The sequence below is a fragment of the Coenobita brevimanus genome, chromosome 24 (genome assembly GCF_032717465.1).
Source record: "Coenobita brevimanus isolate Jiangsu-jjx chromosome 24, ASM3271746v2, whole genome shotgun sequence".
In the NCBI taxonomy this organism is placed as follows: domain Eukaryota; kingdom Metazoa; phylum Arthropoda; class Malacostraca; order Decapoda; family Coenobitidae; genus Coenobita; species Coenobita brevimanus.
The window spans coordinates 35,602,959-35,620,159 of NC_136977.1; positions in this window are offsets into that span (position 1 = coordinate 35,602,959).

A 17,201-nucleotide genomic window follows, 5' to 3' on the forward strand; every position below is an offset into this window, starting at 1 on the left:
CTGCTGTACCCTTTCAAGCACTTCACCCTCCAAACCTCCATCCTTACTCATCACACTACCCAAGTACTTAAACGTACTCACATTTTCCAATTCCTCACCATCCAACCTCGCTGTACATTCACTGACATCACCTCTCTCAAAGACCATCACTTTACTCTTCCCTACATTCACCTTTAGATTCCGTTTCTTACACACTCTCTCAAACTCATCCACCAAGCCTTGCAGCTCCCTTTCGTCTTCACTCAACAACACGGTATCATCTGCAAACAACAGTACAGGGAGTTTCCAAACACTATCCTCTCTCACCAGGGCCACTCCAACATCCACTACCCTACCTTGTACCTCATTTATTACCCCATCCATGTACAGATTGAACAACCATGGAGACATGACACATCCCTGTTTCAATCCAACTTTCAAAGAGAAAAATTCACTTAGTTCACCATCCACACGCACTGCAGCCTTCGCACCATCGTACATACTCTTCACAGCATTCAACAACTTCCCATCTATTCCATATATTCTTAACACTTTCCACAATCCTAGTCTATCCACCCTGTCATATGCTTTCTCCAAATCCATGAAAGCCGCATACAACTTCTTTCCCTTCTCCAGGAACTTTTCCACTAAAGATCTGAGAATGAATATCTGATCTACACAACCTCTTCCCTTCCTAAAGCCTCCCTGTTCTTCTCCAACTTATTTCTCTGTTCTTTCTCTAACTCTGTCAATAAGTATCCTACCATACACTTTTCCTATTATACTAAGAAGACAAATGCCCCTATGATTACCACACACTTCTTCTTCCCCTTTTCCTTTGTACAAGGGAATAATTATACCTGACTTCCAATCCTCCGGGACTCTACCTTCCTCCCAGGCCAATCTGCACATCTTCCACATCCATTCTACTACTATCTCTCCCCCATGCTTCAGCATTTCACCACACACTCCATCAATTCCTGGGGCTTTCCCTGATTTAACTTTCTTCATTGCTTCCACAACTTCTATCCTACTGATTTCTTCCTGTCTTCTCACCTCCCTCCTTCTCCCAGCCATTCCCCAGCCACTTATACTTGCATTACTTCCATCCTCCACGTTCAACAATTCCTTAAAGTGTTCTCTCCATCTGCTCACTTTTTCTCCCTTCTCCACTAGTAATCTACCATTTTTATCTTTCACTCCCCTGCTAACTTCATTTCCTCACTCATAACTATTCGAAACACTGGGCCGGTTCTTAAACAACTGGGCCGACCTGTAGCATGGGGATGGATTTGTATCCACGGAGTCAACTGGTAACCAAAGGCCCAGCTCGTAACCAAAAGACCTATTCATAATCAAGGGGCTGACACGCAACCAAGGTGATAACTTGTAACCAAGGCGGTGATTCGTAACCTAAAAGGCGACTCTGAATCAACAGGGCATTCGTAATCAAGAGTGCGATTTGTAACCAATAATGCGACTCCTAATCCAAGGAAACGATTCATAACCAAATGAACGATTCGTAACCAAGTGGGGTGGGGGGGGGAGATTGTTTACTAAGAGGCCGATCCGCAACCAAGAGGCAGATTCGTAACACAAAGGCTGGCTCGTAACCAAGGTGCCGACTCGAAACCAAGATGTCGACTCGTAACCAAGTGCTGACTCGAATCCAAGGTGCTGACCCGAAAACAAGGTGCCAACTCGTAATCAAGGGGCCGACTTGTAACAAAAGCGCCGACTCGTAATCAAGGGGACGAATCGTAACCAAGGGGCCTATTCCTAAACATGGGACTGAGTGGTAACTAAGGAGGCGAATCATAACCAATATGCCGATTCGTAACCAAGGAGATGAATCGTAACCAAGGAGCCGATTCATAACAAAGTAAGTGATTCGTAACCAAGAAGTCGATTCGTAACCAAAGAACCGATTCGTAACCAAGGAGCCAATTCGTAACCAAGAACCTGATTAGCAACCCAGGGACTGCTTCTTAACTAAAGCGGTGACTCGTAACGAAAAGGGCGGATCGTAGCAAAAAGAACGATTCAAAAGCAAGGGTTTGATTCGTACTCAAGGAGGTGATTCGGCGATTCAACATAAAACACACACACACACACACACACACACACACACACACATATATATATACATATACATATACCTTGTACATATATATATATATATATATATATATATATATATATATATATATATATATATATATATATATATGTATATATTGTTGCATGGCCTGTGGTTTCATCATCCTTTGTGTAATTCTGACGAACAGTATGCTGCATGTTTGATCACGAGCGTGTTCTACCTCACTCCCCCCCTCCTCCCTTATGGTAGGGTGAGTCGTTCTTTCTGTTGTTCGGAGCAGGAGTGTCAGCTCTTTGTCCCCTCTGGCTTCGTTTGCACGTCCTTCTTGCAAGTTGTATCAAGCTCTGCCGGCCCCTATATAATGAGCTGTCTCCGCATTGATTGCCACTTAGATCTACTCCTCATTTTGTTCACATCTCTGTCCTCCCCTGTACTGTTACTATTATTGTGAGTGCTCAGGAAGTCTCCAACCATCTACCTGCTGTGTAATTTGAGTATAAGTGTTATTAAATTTTTTCTTGTACTGTGTGGCATAAGGTGTTAATTCTTAGGCCTAGTGGGGTTTTTGTAATTCATATTGTCAGCCAGTGATAATAATATTTTGAATCTGTAATACTATATCTTGCGTTAACTGAGCATTATCCAGTGTATTCTCATTTTATCAGGGCTGACTTAGATAAATTTACTCATGCTAATTTCGTGTTAATAGAGGCTATTGCAGTTAACCATATATTTAACCTGTTTTTTGCCATTACATTATCCTTATGAGTCCTGAATGTTTTATTGTTAGTTTGAGCATTAAACTTTAACTTGTAATTTTACCTAACTCTTTTGTTTTGGACCTGGAACTTTACGGGACAGTAGTGATTTTTAGTATTCTCACTAAAAGTGTACATTATCTTTCTCTGTTCCGTAACATAATTTTGGCGACCTCTTATCGGGATATTCAGGATATTATCATAAGGATATTGCTTGATATTTTGTGACTGTGATTTATTCATGATATCTACTATTACTACGCTTGATGAAGCCAAAGATTTTTTGTCAAATGTGCAAACAGTGCGTGATGTAGAAAACAGAACAAAGAATGAACTTAAGCTTGTTACTCAACAATTGGGAATTGTTGTTCGCTCTCATCATTCTAAAGATCAAATTGTTGATATGATTAATGAAAGCTTGTTTAATGTAACTTCTCCAAATGAGCAAATGCAGATTGAATTAGCTAAGTTACAGCTAGCCCTGCAGGAGGCTCGTGCTAAGGAGGCTGAATTTCAGGCAAATGCTCGTATTCAGAAGGCACAGGCTCAGGCACAAATTGAACTTGCTAGGATTCAGGCAGACCATGAGTATCGCATGAAACAACGTGGAACTGGATCATCTAGCTCTGATGATTTTGATGTGGCTAAAAATGTTAAACTTGTCCCTCCTTTTAATGAATCTGATTTAACAAAGTATTTTCAGTTGTTTGACAGGGTAGCTACAGGTTTTAATTGGCCAAAAAAGTATTGGCCAGTACTCCTTCAAACTGTTCTCACCGGTAAACCTCAAGTAACTTATGCATCTTTGCCTCAGGATCAATCTGATAATTATGATGTAGTTAAGAGCTTGATTCTTAAGGCCTATGAGCTTGCTCCTAAAGCCTATAGAGTAAAATTTAGGACAACTTATAAGCAAGATAAGCAATCCCATGTTGAGTATGCCAAAATCAAAGAAGATCTGTTAGAGCAGTGGTTAAATTCTAAGAATGTGGATTCTGATTTTGGTAAATTTAAGCAGATGATTTTGCTGGAGGACTTCAAAAGGTGTATTAATAATGATGTAAGCCTATACCTTGATGAGAGAAGAATAGATAATTTGTCTGATGCTGCATTCTTAGCTGATGAATATGTTCTCACTCACAAGAGATATTCTAGAGAAAAAAGGAAAGCAGAGAGTAAGTACGTTGTCTCTACTCAGAGTACAGGTAACAGGAAAGAGAATAAAGATGATGTTTCTCAGGAAGTAAATACCAGCTCCACCTCTAGATTTCAGAAAAGTAAATGAACTTATTGTAGTAAGCTTGGTCATACTACGGAGATATGTTTCAGGAGACAGCGTGATGTGAACAAAAAGGAGTCTTTAAATATTCAGTCAGTTGGTCTAGTGTCCACCCTTGAGAGTTCCCAGAATTCTTTAACTGAGTTAACTGAACCTGCTTTGAGGGGTAAATTAAATCCTCATGATGAAGCTCCTCTTTTGAGCAGTAACGTGGGTGACACTCTCAAGAGTTCATGTGCTAATTTCCTGTCTGATGGTTTTGTCAGTCCTCTGGACAGTAATGACAGGAAATCAGTTAAAATATATCGTGCTTGCCAATCCATTATGCTGACCAGTGTTCTAGGCTCTAATGTTAATTCTTCTGATGAAACTGTAATCTTACAAGGTGTAGGGAATAATTACTTCTCTGTCCCTCTGTCCAGAGTGAATTTAGAGTCTGGTTTTGTTAATGGTTCCGTTATGGTTGGGTTGGTTGAGACACTCCCAATGGCAGGTGTAACTTTCTTACTTGGAAATGATATTGGTGGAAGTCAAGTGTGTCCAGCTCCTCATTTGTCTAGTGAACCAGTGACTGCGACCCAGGATTGTGATGTCCCTGATGTGTTCTCTGCATGTGCTGTCACTGGGGCTAAGTCTAAAGTTACTGGTGACTTAGAGGATAATGATGATGATGATGTTATCCTAGCTGACACTTTTCTTGCTAATTTGGACCACTCACCAGATGAGGCAGTACCCCGTAGTGTTGATAATTTGTCTCGTCAAGAGTTGGTTGAGTTGCAGGTTGCTGACCCTGAGTTGAAAGGTCTAGCTAACTCTGCTTGCAGTGAGGAAGAGTCAGCTGGTGCTTCTACTTGTTATTATATAAAGTCAGGAGTACTTATGAGAAAGTGGAGACCCCCAACAGCATCAGCCGACTGTGAATGGGAGGTTGTACATCAAGTTGTCATCCCTCGTGTTTGTAGGCAGGATATCATTAGAGTGGCTCATGATTCCAGTTTGGCAGGACACCTTGGAGTGAGGAAGACTGTGGCACGCATTTTGAAACACTTCTACTGGCCAGGTATCTTCAGAGATGTTTCCTGGTATTGTAAGTCTTGTCACACCTGTCAAGTTGTGGGGAAGTGTAATCAGACTGAAGAGGTTGCACCTCTAGTTCCCATTCCTCCTTTTGAGGCGCCATTCACCCGTGTGTTGGTGGATATTGTGGGCCCTCTTCCTAAGACTTCTTCAGGATTTTCTTATGTGTTGACCCTGATTGATATGGCTACTCATTGTCCTGAAGCCATTCCACTTAGAAATATCTCAGCGGGGAATGTGGTTGGGGAAATGCTGGGGTTCTTCACAGAGTTTGGTCTGCCCAAGGAGGTGCAGTTAGACCGGGGAGGTAATTTCATGTCAAATGTTTTCGAGCGGTCTCTGAAAGAGTTGGGCATCACCCAGATCACGTCTTCAGCTTACCATCCCCAGACCCAAGGAGCGTTGGAGAGATATCATCGAGCACTCAAGTCGATGCTCGGGAAATACTGTTTGGAACATCAGAGGGACTGGGACGGAGATCTTCCATTCGTTGTATTTGCCACAAGGGAGTCTCCAAATGAATCACTGGGCTTTTCACCCTTTGAACTACTGTTTGGCCGTGAAGTGGGAGGGCCCCTTGAGCTACTCAAGGAATGCTGGCTGTCGGAGGAAGATGACGTCAACCTGCTGGAGTGTGTGATGAAGTTCGGGTAACGGCTGTCCACTGCTTTGCGCCTGGCGAGAGAGAATTTAGGAGCTGCTCAGGAGAAGATGAAGACTTGGTATGATAAGAAGTCCAGGTTACACCACTTTCAGCCAGGAGATCAGGTTTTGATTCTGCTACTGGTGCATGGGCAACCTCTTCAAGCCAAGTTTAGTGGTCCTTATTTCGTGGAGAAGAAACTCAGTGATGTCAACTATGTCATCACCACACCAGATTGTAGAAAGAACAAGCAACTTTGTCACATCAACATGCTAAAGTTATATCACAGGCGGGACGAAAATAAACCAGTCTGCACTGTAGCTGTTCCACCCGAGTCTGCAAGTGAAGTTCTCCCATGCAGCATGAGCCTGAGTGATACTTTGGGGAAGAAACCTGATATCATGAATGATCTCCAGACTAAGTTTTCTCATCTAGCTCCCGAGGAAAGGCAGGAGTTCTCGGCATTACTGCAGGAGTACCCACAAGTGTTCCGTGCCACTCCAGGAAGAACCACTGTGTTGATGCATGACGTCGATGTTGGAGACGCAAAGCCAATTAAACTGCCTCCTTACCGTGTGAACCCAGTGAAAGTTCCTCCCATCGAGAAGGAGCTTGGCTACCTGTTGGACCACAAGATGATTGAGCCCTGTCAGAGCGAGTGGAGTTCTCCTCTCACTCTAGTCCCTAAGCCAGGGGGGTCACAGCGGCTTTGCATCGACTACAGACGTGTTAATCAGATAACCAAAACAGACACTTACCCTCTCCCTCGCGTGGAAGATTGCATAGACAAGATCGGAAAGGCTAGGTACATAAGTAAGTTTGATTTGTTAAAGGGATACTGGCAACTACCTATGACTGAACGTGCTAGGGATATCTCATGTTTTGTAACACTAGGAAAGACTTTTGCATGTTCTGTAATGCCATATGGTATGAAAAATGCACCAGCCACATTTCAGAAGCTCATGAATGTTGTAACAGAGGGTTTGGCAGGGTGTATTTTTTATATTGATGATGTATTAATCTTCAGTGACAACTGGAAAGATCACCTATGCCATGTCAGTAAATTTCTTGAGCGTTTAGTTCAGGCTAATCTTGTAGCTAATTTATCAAAGTGTGAGTTTGGTCAAGCTAAAGTTCAGTACCTTGGGTATGTAATTGGTGATGGACATGTTGCACCACCAGCAGCTAAGGTTCATGTTATAAGTGATCTTCCCAGACCTAAAAGTAGGAAAGAGCTACAAAGATTTTTGGGAATGGTAGGTTATTACAGGAGATTTGTTCTTAACTTTTCAATTCTTGTATCACCACTTACAGACCTACTGAAAAAGGGAGTTAAATTTGTCTGGACCGATAACTGTGAATCCTCTTTCAGTAAACTTAAAGCTTTCCTGTTAAGTCAGCCAGTGCTCGCTACTCCAAATTTTGCTAAGCCTTTTAAGATGGCTGTTGATGCAAGTGATACAGGAGCTGGGGCTGTTTTGCTGCAAGAGGATGATCAGGGTATTGAACACCCTGTATCTTATTACAGTAAGAAGTTCACTCCACCTCAAAAGAACTACTCAACTATTGAGATAGAGCTTTTGGCCTTGATTTTGGGTTTACAGCATTTTTCATTTTATTTGTGTTCTGGTTTTGACTCCATAGTCATTTATACCGATCATAACCCTCTGAAATTCCTTAGTAAGTTTAAAGATAAAAATCAGAGATTGATAAGATGGAGTCTACTTCTTCAGGCGTATTCATTAGACATACAACATGTCAAGGGGAAAGAAAATGTTATTGCAGATTGCTTATCTAGACTTTAGACAGATTGTTTTAGAGTAATAAGAAATTTCCTTTGTAAATTTCTTTTTCTTTGTGGGGAGGTGTTGCATGGCCTGTGGTTTCATCATCCTTTGTGTAATTCTGACGTACAGTATGCTGCATGTTTGATCACGAGCGTGTTCTACCTCACTCCCCCCCTCCTCCCTTATGGTAGGGTGAGTCGTTCTTTCTGTTGTTCGGAGCAGGAGTGTCAGCTCTTTGTCCCCTCTGGCTTCGTTTGCACGTCCTTCTTGCAAGTTGTATCAAGCTCTGCCGTCCCCTATATAATGAGCTCAGTCTCTGCATTGATTGGGGACTTTGATGCATGGTCGCGGAGTGATCAGACGTGTTTCTCTGGCTCTCCTCTAGCTGCAGGGTTGCCTCACCGGCGTTAGCTTTGTTTTGTCCGCCACTAGGGCGTTTTTCAATAAAGTTAGGTTAGCTAGTACTAATTCTCCTCCCAGCCCTTTAGAGATATAGTAAGTGTCTATATCTGTTTCCTGAGATTGCCTTTGCTTACTCACCTCTGGAGTGTACCCCCCACTGATCGCTCTGGGGTGTGAGTTACACATGGGCGCGTCCTCCCGAGAGTGGTTTGAGAGGGTAATCTCAGATTAGGTGTGTGTTCCCCGGGCAATTCTCCCTTGGTCGTTTTTCTCTGTCTTCCCACTTCCCCCGTGAGGGGGAAGTGGTAACTATGGCGGACGCCACTGCTGCCTCCCTCCCCTTCAGGGGGGGAGGTAGTCCTGACCGACCCCCGACTGTCTCACGGACTGACTACCCCCAGACTGAACGGCCCCAGACACGTACCCGCCTTGACATTAATGTACAAAACGCCGAGTTTGTTTTAATTCATGCGGTTGGTTCCACTCCCCTGTCCAGCCTCAATCCCTTCATTATCAAGAAGGTGATTGTTGGATGTGCAGGAGAGGTGGAACAGGTCAAAAAACTTGCTAGCGGAGATCTCCTAGTAAAGACTGCAAATTCGTCCCAGGTTAAGGATTTGATGAAGATGAGCAAATTCCATTGCTATGATGTTGTGCCAACGATCCCTCACTCCATGAATTCCTGCAAGGGAGTCATCACTTGCAGGGACCTCATGGCCATGGAAGAGGACGACATCGTACATGAACTTGCTCATGAAGATGTAATTGAAGCCCGTTTCATCACGAGATTTTCCGAGGGCAGGAGGACGAAAACGGCAACGGTTATATTGACTTTCGGTAAAGTGACTCTCCCAACCCATATCAAAGTGGGGTATGAAATTGTTAACGTAAGGACATACATCCCTAACCCACTTCGTTGTTTACGATGTCAGTTATATGGACACCATGAAAAGTCTTGTCGGGCTTCTCAATCAGTCTGTGGCAAGTGCGCAACACAAGGACATGATGCTGACCATTGCACATCAGAGGGTGTCAGCTGCTTTCACTGCAAGGGTGCTCACTTCACTTCCTCTAGGGATTGTCCCAAGTGGAAGGAGGAGAAAGAGGTCTGTGCGGTGAAGGCGACTGAGGGCATCTCTTTCTACGAAGCAAGGAAAAAGGTGAAGGAGTTGCATGCAACTCCCACACCGAATAGGTCCTATGCTTCGGCAGTGATGTCCCGCCCTGTGATGTGCACTGTGGAGACGCAGACTGATCTCGTGCTTGTTAATCAAGTCACTCACTCAACCTCCACCTCCACCTCTAAACCTCCTGTACGATCCAACTCTCTAACTGACCTCCCTAAAGCTTCATCATACTCACAGGCCGCTGCTGCTTCTCAGTCAGTCAAGCCTAAATCGAAGCCTGACAAGACTGTAAAACATAACTTCACCACCCTTTCAAAGCCACGTCCTCATGTCCTCCCTGCTCCTAGCCCAGCGAGGGAGAGGAAGAATAGCTCTTCCTTGGTGGAATCTGGGAGCCTTGTTATTGACCAAAATATGGAGGTTTCCGTCAGCAAGCACCGGGAAAGGTCCCCCGGTAGCCACTCGCCTGGTCGCGGGGGGCATAAAAAAACTAAACACACTGGCCCCCCCCATAAATCTTAAACCGCCGCATTCACTATACTACAGTGGAATTGTAGAAGTATTGGGAATAAGTTACACAATATAGCAATCTTGCTTTCTATACACAGGCCAGACGTTGTTTGTTTACAGGAGACGCGCCTGGAGGATCACCCTGATCCTCCACAGTTCAAACACTACCACTCGTATAGAAGATATGAAGGTCACGGAGTAGCCATATACACACATAAATCACACCCACAAACGGAAGTGATTCTAAATTATACTCTGGAAGCTGTCGCGTGCAGAGTAAAATTTAATAACACGTATCTGTCTATTTGCTCTCTGTACTGTCCTCCACATGGCCCCATTGATAGTGATGCTTTAAATTCACTAGTTGAACATCTCCCTGGGAATAAGTTAGTGTTGGGCGATTTTAACGCCCATCACTATCAATGGGGTAGCTTGAGGATCGATGGTCGTGGGGAGCAAGTAGCCGACCTAATACTACAGTCCAACCTCTGTCTTCTGAACGATGGTAGAGCGACTCGTGTAGATGATCGTACTGGTAACTTTTCGGCCATTGACTTATCTTTGGCCTCCCCTGGTATATATCCAGATCTCTCATGGGACCCTTACGACGACTCCTTGGGAAGTGATCATTTACCCATCTGTCTTTCTTATACACGCGACATCATTTCGGACCCTCCACCTCCAAAATTTAACTATAAGAAAGCAGATTGGGGATCCTTCTCAAGGATCGCCAATTTAGATATATCTGGGGAGACCATAGATGTCAAGGTCGAAAATATAACTACTTCCATATTACACGCAGCTGAGGCTGCTATTCCCAAGACTTCTACAGTTCATGCGAAGCATAGAGCACATTGGTGGACGCCGGATTGCCGACAAGCATTAAGAAAACGCAATAGGAGATACAGGATTTTTGATAGTCAGCCCACTGAGAAAAATTTTATTGCATACAAACAGGCACGGGCTGAGGCAAGGAGAATAATAAGAAGGGCCAAACGTGACTCCTGGCGGTCCTTTGTGTCCACGGTGACTCATACAACACCATTACGTAAAGTCTGGTCCACCATAAGAATATTAAATAATAAAGGCCCATATTTCCCAGTCACCACCCTTCAGGTGAATAATAACATCTATGACGAGCCCGTGGACGTTGCTAACATCCTCGCCAGGAGTTTTTCTCATGTAAGTAGCTCAGCCAATTATGACCCGCCTTTCCAACATCATAAACGCACGGCTGAGCTACAGATATTAGACTTTGCCACAGAAGACGTAAACTCCCCGTACAACCAAGAGTTTACGCTAGATGAACTGCTCCTTGCCCTTAAATCCTGTAAAGACACCAGCCCTGGACCAGACACCATCACGTACGGTATGATCCAGCATCTTAATCAGGACAACCTGATTAAGATGTTAGCATTGTACAATGAGATCTGGGCGTCTCGAACGTTCCCAAACTCATGGCACTTTGCGCACGTCATACCGATACTCAAAGAGGCTGGTCGTCTTATGAATCCCACTTCATTTCGTCCTATTGTGTTGACTTCTTGTCTATGTAAGGTCATGGAACGTATGGTTAACAATAGGCTTCTTTTTGTTTTAGAGTCGAAGAATTTGTTAAATGATCAACAATGTGGCTTCCGTAAATACAGAAGTTCACTAGATCATTTAATGAATTTGGAGCATTGTATTGCAGAGGCATTTGCCAATAAAGAATTCATGATAGGGGTGTTCTTGGACATCCATAAAGCCTATGACATGACATGGCGACACGGTATACTAATGAAGCTCTATGCTTATGGTTTAAGAGGAAATTTGCCTGTTTTTATTTCAAATTTCTTAAGGGACAGAACTTTCTCTGTCAAATTGCCCCGTAACGTAACATCGGATATATTTATCCAGGAAAACGGGGTGCCGCAGGGAAGTGTGCTTAGTCCTACCTTATTTAGTATTATGATCAATGATATTCTGTCATCAGCTCCCATCCCGAGGAATCTTAAATACTCACTCTACGCTGACGATTGTGCAATATGGCACTCTTCCCGTAATGCACAATTTTCGGCTGGGCGGATTCAAGCAGCCCTTGACTCCGTCCACCAATGGGCCTTGCAGTGGGGATTTAAGTTTTCCGTACGTAAGTGTGCCGCTATAGTTTTCACTAATCGTAACGTACCTAATTTGTGCTTAACTTTAGATAATCAGGCGGTACCTTTTCAAAATTCTGTAAAATTTTTAGGAATACATTTTGATCGTAGAATGAATTTTAAACTTCACGTTAATACTTTGCTTGCTCGTTGTGATAAACCGTTAAATGTCCTCAAGTACCTAGCGGGTACTACCTGGGGTGCCGACAGAAAATCTTTATTAATGGTGTATAAGTCCCTTATTCGATCGAAGCTAGACTATGGCGCACAGGTGTATGGCTCGGCATCCGATGCCACTCTGAAAGGATTGGATGTGTTGCAGAATAAATGTTTGCGAATGTGTCTTGGAGCTGTCCGGTGTACCCGTGTAGCTTGTATGGAAGTGGAGGCGAATGTGCCTCCCCTCCGTATTCGCCGTGACCACCTGGCATTTTCGTATGGACTACGAACATTAAGGAAAAGTAATATCGGCAATGTGGCCTGCACCCCCCTGCATCAATACCACCACCTACTGCGGGGGGTGCATCGGCCACTTGCCGCTCGCCTCCACTTACTGACTCAGGAGCTTGGTGTGGACCCCAGTGACTGTGACAAGTTGGTGCTTAAAAATATAGCGCCTTGGGAGCCACCCAGCTTTACAGTGGATGTATCATGGCTCCCAGCACCAAAGGCCAAGGCGCCGGAGGCGGAGGTCCACCACTTGTTTCGTAACATCATTGTTCGTCACTTGGGGTCCCATCAATTGTACACCGACGGCTCCAAGTCGAGTGAATGTGTGGGTGCAAGTGTGTGGTCGACTGAATGTGCCCTCAGGTATCGGTTGCCGACTCATACATCTGTGTTTACTTCAGAACTCTTTGCTATTGACAAAGCCATAGACTATGCTCTCAATTCTAGGCATGACTCATTTGTCATATTTTCAGATTCAAAATCAGCCCTTCAGGCAATTGCATCTTGTACTACGGACTCTCACGAGATCCAGGGCCGCATCGTTAATAAGTTGCATTCATGCAACAAGTCATTCACGCTGATCTGGGTGCCTGGTCATTGTCGTATCTACGGCAATGAGCAGGCTGACTTACTTGCAAAGTCGGCTGTAGAACTCGAGGAGACTTGGGACGTTCCTCGTGATCTACGGTGGAGTCTCTCTCTCGGAAAGGAATCAATAAATCTTCTGTGGCAAGGTCAGTGGACCAGACTAAATATTCCAACTTGTAAGCCGTACCTGGGCGACTGGGACACTGCCAACCGTCCCAGTCGCCTAGAAGAAAAAGTGTTGGCACGGTTACGGCTTAATGCCACCATTTTAACCCACATAAAACCATATATGGAAAGACGCTTCCCACCGCACTGTGACATCTGTAATGCGGTGTTATCTATCAGTCATATCATCCTGCGCTGTCGGCGATTTATTCGTGAACGCGCTTCACTTATAAATTACTGCGGCGCAGTAGACGTCCCCTTCACCCTTTCCACCATCCTGGGTGATGGGGACATTGTTATGACTGATAAATTGATGGCTTTCTTGAGAGAGACCGGACTGATCAGAGTGATGTGACTTTTTTACTGCGTGGTTATGGTTTTTATGAAGAGTAAATATGTATATATTGTAATATTAATTAGGGTTGACAGTTGACATATTTTAAATAGTTCCTCCTCCCACCGATCTATTTCTAATATTGATGTCCCCTGCATTAAGCCAAGTTCCTCGCCTGACAGTCACCAACTGATGAGTGCAAGTGTGCAATATAGGAAGGTATTGGGCACTTGCAGTCGATGGTGGTCTGCTGGGCGAGGTTCTTCATTTTCTGTACAAATTATGTAAATACATTATATTATCTTGCTTAAGTTATTCTAATTAGGGACGACAGTTGACGTATATGGAAATGTTCCTGACTCGTCTGGTTCCCTTTCATATATTGATGTCCCCTATATTAGGTTGTGCCTCGACTGACAGTCACCAGGTGATGAGTGCAGGTATGTAATGTAGAAAGGCATTACATATCTGCAGTCGATGGTGTTCTGTTAGTCGAGGTATTTTTACCATTAGTGTAGGTCTAGCTATTTGTCTCTGTAGGATTTAGTATAGGTTAGCGATTTGTCTGTTAGGTGATTAATTTTAGGGTCTTTAGATTAGTTTTACTTTATAATATAAGGTATAAAAATTAAAAAACCAAGAAAAAATTAAAAAACTAAAAATACAAAAAAAATTAAATAAGATTAAAATTATTATATATATATACTGTATATGTACGTTTGCATGAAAGTGTGTCTGTATGTATGCATAGAAGCGTGTGTGTGTGTGTGTGTGTGTGTGTGTGTGTGTGTGTGTGTGTGTGTATATATATGTTTGTATATATATGTATATATGTTTAAATGTATATACATATATATAGAAATGGCCTTAATAACCAGGGGCTTCGGCCCCAATGGTTGATAGGCGGGAAAAAAAAAAAAAAAAAAGCATTGATTGCCACTTAGATCTACTCCTCATTTTGTTCACATCTCTGTCCTCCCCTGTACAGTTATTATTATTGTGAGTGATCAGGAAGTCTCCAACCATCGAGCAGCTGTGTAATTTAAGTATAAGTGTTATTACATTTTTTCTTGTACTGTGTAGCATAAGGTGTTAATTCTTAGGCCTAGTGGGGTTTTTGTAATTCATATTGTCATCCAGTGATAATAATATTTTGTATCTGTAATACTATATCTTGCGTTAACTGAGCATTATCCAGTGTATTCTCATTTTATCAAGGCTGACTTAGATAAATTTACTCATGCTAATTTCGTGTTAATAGAGGCTATTGCAGTTAACCATATATTTAACCTGTTTTTTGCCATTACATTATCCTTATGAGTCCTGAATGTTATATTGTTAGTTTCAGCATTAAACTTTAACTTGTAATTTTACCTAACTCTTTTGTTTTGGACCTGGAACTTTATGGGACAGTAGTGATTTTTAGTATTCTCACTTAAAGTGTACATTATCTTTCTCTGTTACGCAACAATATATATATATATATATATATATATATATATATATATATATATATATATATATATATATATTGTTACGAACCAGAGCTGATGGCCTGGAGTTTTGGAGCCTTGAAACTCTCCTGACCATCTAGCAAACCCTTGACTTCCCGTGATTGGAACAGTCAACCCACCTAGCTACTCTCAATCTACTTTACAGAACGCCATCTCTCGATCTGATGGGTTCCCAGACGGGAACAGTCAACCCACCTAGCTACTCTCAAGCTACTTTACAGAACGCCATCTATCGATCTGATGAGTTCCCAGTGGTGTTCGTGGAGTTGGGTGCCTGACACATCAACTCATAGTTGATGTGTTGTGTGAACTTCTGTTGGAAGTCAGTTGACCTTGTGATCTCACTCCGGCTGGTTAGCTCCTGTGAGGGCAATGTTTGTCTCCAGCCCCTTGTGTTGACCTTCAGTGGACATTCCTGACTTCTTGGATCGTATGCTGGTGTTACAGAACGCGATACAATTAAGATAAGTGGGATTGGGCTGGGAATGGGCTTGGGGGGTGGCTTTTAATTTCTTTACTTACCACGTGTTTACTTTACTAATTTATTTTGCACAGTGAAGGAATATAATTGTATTATTCGTTATAGTTTTTGTTCTGCTTTACTAGTAATGGTTTGTCATGTGAAGTAACCGGCTTTTTAGTAATTGTCATAATTTTGTGGTATTGTAAATACATGGTGAGGGCTGTGTACTCTTTTGAGGATTGTTTTCTTATACTTTAGTTTCATTAAATCTAATCTAATTTGACTTTATTGGTTTAAATCCTCTAGCTAGAAGTAAAGTGATTAACCCCTGAAACAGAATTGCCAACCCGATAATATCTTGAACATTAGTGTTGTTCAATCAATTTGTGTTGATGGACCAAGTTTTCTGGGACGAAGGCCATATATATTTGTCAGTACAATGGATTTCCACTTGGTCCGTAACACAATGGCGACCTCGCCAGGATGCATATGAACTTGTGCTGGCAACTGTACTTCACTTAACCAATCCCTAGAGAAAATACTGTTGGAGCATACCGGTTAATTCTATGACTATGTTTTCTGGTTGAGCTTTTTGGGCGTTATTTATTTTGGCTAGTAATTTAAGAAATAATTTAATATTGCATTTGTTGGCAGAGACTACTTTTGCATTGTTTTCTTTAACGAGTGTTGGTTTATCTATATCCCTTGGCATACTAACTTAAAACGGCATTCCTCTTATTGTTTGATATAGGTTTGTGTTAGTATTATCATTTGATATGGATACCAGAAGCAAGGATAAGTGATTTGGTTATAACGGTTATACAAGGATTATGTAACAATCCTCACAGTCTAGAAATTCGAACTTCTTTTAATAATTAACCTCACTGTACACCCGGCAACAGTTCCGCCCGGGCCCCCCAGTAGCGAAATATAGTAGATGTGGCACTAGTGTGTGTGTTTGTTCATCTGTACATGCTCGAAAAATGTTCGGATCATCAACTCTCTCACTCCATTGTGAACGTGAATCGGCCTTTGAGTTCACTCCATAGATGGCGGTGTGTGGTTATGGGGGAGAGACGGGAGGTGAGGACGGTAGGTGGGTCGAAGTTGGGGGGGACGAACAGCTAGGTTGTTTGTATTGGACATGATTATAGTTTTCCCAATCATTATTGTGGATCATTTCACGTTACTGACACTTTGTATTCCTAACAACAATTAAAAAAAATGAAATATTGTTGCATTCCTACCCGTTACAATATATTCCACGATGATTGGATGTCCTCCATAACTTATTCCCCCCCCCTCTCTCTCTCTCTCAGGTCATCAAGTTTTTTTTTTTTTTTAATAACAGAACGGAGGAAGGAAAAACAAATGGGGAAAAAAAAAATAATCCATACACCAGATTACTGGTGTCCTCTATTCATGAAATATCTGTAACTGTTAGACTTGAACAGTTGTGGGTTGAAATTTGGAGGAAAACAACTCTGGGGAAGCAAGTTCCAGAGAGATGCAGTTCGGGGAATGAAAGAATTCTGATAGGCAGAAGTTCTGCAATATGGTTGAGTGACATTCCAGTCATGAGCGCTACCAGATGCCCGTGTAGCACGAGGGAAGGCATGGAGAGGTGGCACCATGGACGCAACTTCGTCTAAGCATATGCCAAAAAAATATCTGTAAAATAATGCAAGGGAGGCAACATTCCTTCTTACTTGCAGGGGAGGTAGTTTATATGTAATGGCAAGGTTGTTAATGATTCTAACAGATTTATTCTGAATTTTGTCTAGTTGTTTAAATGCAACCTCTCCACAACCATTCCACAAGGGTGAGCAATATTCAAGCTGAGAGTGCACATGACTCTTATAAATTATAGCTAACTGCTCATC